This window comes from Ornithorhynchus anatinus, chromosome 14 (assembly GCF_004115215.2).
Source record: "Ornithorhynchus anatinus isolate Pmale09 chromosome 14, mOrnAna1.pri.v4, whole genome shotgun sequence".
NCBI lineage: Eukaryota > Metazoa > Chordata > Mammalia > Monotremata > Ornithorhynchidae > Ornithorhynchus > Ornithorhynchus anatinus.
The window spans coordinates 20,921,415-20,927,705 of NC_041741.1; the positions used below are offsets into that span (position 1 = coordinate 20,921,415).

Consider the following 6,291-nt stretch of genomic DNA (forward strand, 5'->3'; position numbering starts at 1 on the left):
CGGTCTCCCATAATAAATGGTAAGTTCCTCAAGGGCAATGCCTGTTATTGTTATTCTTCTTATATGCTTCTGAGAGGAGTTTGTACTAAGGTACAGCCCCCCAAACCCAGTAAACATTTAATAAAGAGATGATTTAGCAATGAACAAATGATTTATTGGAAAGAGAAGTTCCAATTCTCTAATAATAATAATGTTGGTATTTGTTAAGCGCTTACTATGTGCAGAGCACTGTTCTAAGCACTGGGGTAGATACAGGGTAATCAGGTTGTCCCATGGGAGGCTCACAGTTAATCCCCATTTTACAGATGAGAGAACTGAGGCATAGAGAAGTTAAGGGACTTGCCCACAGTCACACAGCTGACAAGTGGCAGAGCCGGGATTCGAACCCATGACCTCTGACTTCCAAGCCCAGGCTCTTTCCACTGAGCCACACTGCTTCTCTAATCCATGGAACAAAATAATATTATTATAGACTCTGGAAGTAAACTAAAAATATTTGTATCTTTTTTCTTACAATTCAGCAGAACACGCAGCTTCCATGTACTTATTTGGACAATGTATTTGCCCTTAATAGACTACAGCACCTGGAAAAACATACTTCTCAGTAAACTTCTTCGCAGCCAATCAGGTCCTCCCTCCAATTTAACTATTTATATTGTTGACCAGACAATAAAAACAATAATAATAATAATGAAAAAATAATAAATATGTTTTTGCTAAGTACTTAGTGTAAGCCAGGGTAGATATAATGATAATGATAATTGTTAAGCACTTACTATGTGCCAAGCACTGTTCTAAGAGCTGGAGTAGATACAAGGTAATCAAGCTGTCCAATGCGAGGCTCACAGTTTTAATTCCCCTTTTACAGATGAGGTAACATAAGTACAGAGGAGTGAAGTGACTTGGCCAAAGTCACACAACTGACAAATGGTGAAGCTGGGATTACAACCCATTACCTCTGACTTTCAAGCCCTTGCTCTTTCCACTAAGCCACGCTACTCCATAATCAGGTCCCATGTGGGGCTTTTGAATCTCCATTTTACAGATGAGGTAACTGAGGCACAGAGAAGTGAAGTAACTTGCTCAAAGTCACACAGTTGACAAATGGTGGAGCCAGAATTAGAACCCATGACCTCTGAACTTCCAAACCCTTGTTCTTTCCACTAAGCCACGCTACTCCATAATCAGCTCCCACGTGGGGCTTTTGAATCTCCATTTTGCAGATGATGGATCTGAGGCTCAGAGAAGCTAAGTGACTTGTTCAAGGTCAGTAGCAGACAAGTGGCAAAGCAGGGATTAGAATCCAGGTTCTCTGATTCCTTGGCCTATGCTCTTACCACTAGACCATGCTCTTTCTTTCATAGTGATTCTGTAAGTTCTAACTCAAAATGTTTGGCAACAAACCTTTTATGATGAAAACAATGGATGTAAATCTGAGAGAAGAATAATGACTTTTTACAATCAAAACCTCATGATAAGGTCTATTATTAAGTAAAATTTCCAGAAACCTGCATTTCTGATAATCCACATTCAAGAGTAATATTATTGTTAAAACCCTCAGCCAGAGGAGTTTGGATGACTAAGATATTCTCGGGATCCTAGAACCTATCAAGTAACAACATACTTGCAAGCTGTCATTGTCAATAGCATAGAAAATCTCCTTCTTGCATCAGCGCTTGGTAGATGAACCACGATTTTCTTACTTGACCTTCATCCAATGCTAGAAATCCTCTCCCCTCTCCCAGTTGCACCTGGAGAATTTCCAGTACTCTACCAGTCTCAGCTATGGGAGGGAGAGTGAAGCAGAGGCCTACCCATTTCATTCCTAGCCTGGGCAGTGGCTAGTGAGTGGAAGGCAATCTGCTACAACTCAAAACTCACCATGAAGGGCAGCAGCAACATGGGAGACAGTCAAGGGTGAAGACTCAAGTTTACTGCAAGGAAGGTGGCAATGGTAAATCACTTCTGTGATCCAAATCCAAGAAAACTCTATGGATACACTACCAGAACAATTGCAGGTGGAGAGCAGGGCGTTCTGGGAGAGATGTGTCCATGGTGTCACTATGGGTCAGAAATGATTTGACGGCACAAGACAAGACAAGAAATCCTCTCTGTCACTCACTCCACCCTCACCCCACTGATTTTGTTCATGAAGTACCTCCCTTTTTCAATCATACCATCCATTATATCACACTATACTATTGTAAAAATAATAGTACTAATAGTAATTATTTTTAGTAACAATATTTGTTGAGTGCCCATTCACCATGTACACTGTTCATGGTGCTTGGCAAGGATGGAATAAAGAAGTAACACACCCCTTCCCCACAGGAGTTTACACTCTAATGGGTGAAACAAACATAAAAATATTTATACTTATCAAAATAAATAATTGAATGCACAGTTGGAAAGACATATGTACAAGAATACTAAGGATGGGCATTCACAAGCATTAGAGTTGGTTGATGGGTTGATGTGAACAAGGTTGCTGGGACATAATTTGGGGAAGGCTTGGAGGAGGTGGGGAGAAATGTGGTGTATTGCATTGGGAACAAAGGGAGATTCAAGCCAGGGGAACAGTGTGAGCAAAAAGACAGAGCAGGGACTGTCAAGAGTGAGGGACACCTCAAATTTTGGTGAGAAATCAGGCTTAGTTTTGGAATGTGCCTTTAAATTAAAAGAAAACATTTATTTCAAATATTTAAGATTGCATTTTACTGTAATCTATTATAATTATAATTTTCACTGAGCCTCATTCTCACCTGTCCTGCTGTCAACCCTGGCCTACATCCTACCTCTGGCCTCAAACGTCCTCCTTCCTCAAATCCACGAATCACATTCCCCCCTTCAAAGCCCTATTGAAGGCTCACCTCCTTCTTTTCATTCATTCATTCATTCATTCATTCATTCATTCATTCAGTGGTATTTATTGAGCGTTTACGGTGTGCAGAGTACTGTACTAAGAGCTTCGAATGTAAAATTTGGCAACAGAGACAATCCCTACCTAACAATAGTCTAGAAGGGGGAGACCAACAAAAAAACAAAATAATTAGACCAGCATCAAAAGCAGCTCCCCATCCCATCCACATCGCCCCAACCTTTGCTCTACTCCCATCTCCCTGCCCCAGAGCACTTGTGTATGTATGTACATATCTATAATTCTATTTATTTATATTGATGCCTGTTTACTTGTTTTGATGTCCATCTCCCCCTTCTAGACTGTAAGTCCAGTGTGGGCAGGGATTGTCTTTATTGCTGAATTGTGCTTTCCAAGCTCTTTCCAAGCTGTGCACACAGTAAGCACTCAATAAATATGATTGAATGAATGAATGAATAATTGCACTGTTAATGGTTTGTAGAAAGCAGCAGAAACATTTGGCAAATTAGATGGTAAAATTAGCTGATTGATGATTGTCCATTGTTAAACAATAATATACAGATACTCATTATTATACCAAAAAGCTTGTGCTATGGACAATTTATCTTTTATACTTAGTTGAAATTGGCTAAAAGTTCTGACAGTGTATTAGAGGTCTTGATGCTGTTCCCTGCACTCTTCCTATATACAGAAAGAAGTGGAGATCATGACTGCTGGTACATGTTTGGTCTGAAGCCACACTGTGATTCTAGGAGCCTTCGGGTAACAATATTCTTTAGTAGCTGATCCAGGAGTACTCTGGCTAGCATCTTACTGGTAATGGAGAGAAGCAAGTTACCTTGATGATTACAGCAATCACATCTTTCACCTTTCTTCTGAAAATAGAGATGCAACTTTGAAATCCTGTGGCATTATCTCAATCAATCTTATTTATTGAGCACTTAGTGTGTTCAGTGCACTGAAGTAAGTGTTTGGGAGAGTACAATATAACAGAGTTGCATAGACACGTTTCCTGCCTACAAGACCTCAGTGATCCAAATGTTTCTTCCTCCTACTTAGTCTGTGAGCCCTATGCAGGATAGGGACTGTATCCAGCCTGAATATCTTATATCTTCCCCAGTGCTTAGTACTCTTAGTAAGCACTTAACCAAAACCATTATTATCATTATTGGTATCATGAATCTTTAAGTACTTGAGCAGGGCATCGCCGCTGCATTTCTTGATCTCAGCGGGTATGCCATTGGGTCCATGGTGGTTTTTCATTTTTCTTTAGCTACTGAGTTGGTTTCCCCATTAGTTAGTAAAAAAGCCACGTCTTCACATTTTCTAATATTGTTTACGTTTTGCAGAGCCTCATCTTCAATAGTAGCAGGCTGGTTGAGGAGAACATCAAAATATTCTTGCAACTGATTCAGGATTCCCTCCTTGTTGGTAATGAGGCTAACTCCATCTGCATTCTTTGGAGCAACTATGATAGTATGAACAGGGCCACAAAATGTCTTTAGTGACCTGTAGAAGTTTGTGGGTTTTTGGCAATATGCTCAGCCCTTATATTCTTCCTCTTCGTCATTCCACCACTTGTAATGAATGTTTCTTTAATTTGATAAGGCAAACCATGACTCATATTTCCAAAAGTCTCACTTCAGTCCAGGTGCCACAAGATGTTGCCAGTGTCATCGATTCTTCTCAGCAAGTTTTTTTTTTTAATTTCTGAATCATTTGCATCAAACTAATATTGGAGTTTTCTCTTGGCCATGTCCAAAGTACTGACAGGTCTGGAACAAAGCATCCTGCACATCATTCATTGTGTATTTTGAGAATTTCAGCTTGATTTTCATTTTTCAACAAAGCTTCTATATCTGCAAAATATTGGGTGAATGTTATTCTCCAGGAGATTGATGTACACCTATTTGATGATTAGGTTCTGAACTTGGAGTACATGAAAAAAGGTCTCATTCTAATCCACAGAATGGGTCTTGTGATCTGTACATTTTGTAAGTTCCTCTGCTACATTTTAATATAATCAATGAAATGCTACTTTAAATTGTGGATCCATCAGGGATGTTTTTCTTTTGACTGGCAGGTGAAAGATGGTGTTTGTGATTGCAAAATGGTTCTTGACACATTCACCTAGCAAAAGTAGGCCGCTGCTGCTGAGTTTGCCAATCCCAAATGGATTTATTGCCTGGATATTCCTTCTGCTACTACTCCCAATGAGATGTAAATTAGCAGAATCTAACTATCAGCTCATTCCACATCAGTAGTATTTACTGTATTTAATCACATAATCGTCCCATTGTAGGGGATTAAGTATAGCAATAATAAAAACAGAAGATCACAAAGAAGAAAAAAGGAGAAAAGGAGGGAAGAAGGAAGAAAAATATAAGAGGACACTTGAGGGCACTTGAGACTGAATCTCTTATTTCCACTGCTTTCTCCCAATTGTTCAGAACAATCAGAATTCAATGAATTATGGTAATCCCTTCTTCCTTTATCTCTTCCTACTCAGCCAGCATGCCCAAGTTTCAAAATAGGAAACTTAACAGCATGAGGATCTATCCTACTCTTACTACCTTATGTGTGCCACTATCACTTCTAACAAAAAATTTCTTTCCTCCTTAAAAATCAGGGTGAGTTGTGGGAAACTATACGGTGAGGTAATTATGCCAGTAAGCACTCTGGCGCTCTCATTTTTCCCTTTCCCGCTTCAGAAGATCCCACTAGTGCAAATGTTTCATAGCCTGTCTGTCATTAGTCTCTGAACTGCCACTCTGCTACTGAAGCTGGTCACTCAGAGTCAGGTAGGAAGTCTCTGAATAAGTCTTAAAAGCCTTATTAAAATCACATCTCCTCCAAGAGGCCTTTTCTGACCAAGTTTTCATTTCCCCTACTCCGTGTCCCTCTGCAACATCCGTGCATTTGGATTTGTACTATATACTCACCCCACCCTCAGTCTACAGCACTCATGTACATTATGTACATATCTATAAATCATATATTGTGAATTATTTATATTAATGTCTGTCTCCTCTCTAGACTGTAAGCTCATTGTTGTCAGGGAATATGTCTACAAACTCTGTTATATTGTACTCTCCCAAGTGATTAATACATATTTTCTGCTCACAGTAAATGCTCAATAAATGTGATTGATTGATCTCTTCCTCTTACTATCCAGAAATGGACATGCATTGCCCCTTACCTCTCCTGGGTTCTAATCCTGGCTCCACCAGATGTCTGCTGTGTGACTTAATGTCTCTGTGCCTCAGTTACCTCATCTTTAAAATGGGGATAAGAGTGTGAGCCCCATGTGGGACAGAGACTGTGTACAACCTGATTAACTTGTATCTATCTCTGCACTTAGAATAATACTTGGGACAGAGTAAGTGATTAACAAGTACCATAATAACAATTAT

General features: G+C 39.6%; 1 non-coding gene across 1 annotated transcript; it reads left to right on the top strand.

Annotated features, from left to right (window-relative positions):
• Positions 1 to 1,733: 1,733 nt before the first annotated feature.
• On the top strand, positions 1,734 to 1,871 carry LOC114816848. The gene has a single exon (XR_003764653.1). It is a non-coding gene; the product is annotated as a small nucleolar RNA SNORA7 (small nucleolar RNA).
• Positions 1,872 to 6,291: the final 4,420 nt, after the last annotated feature.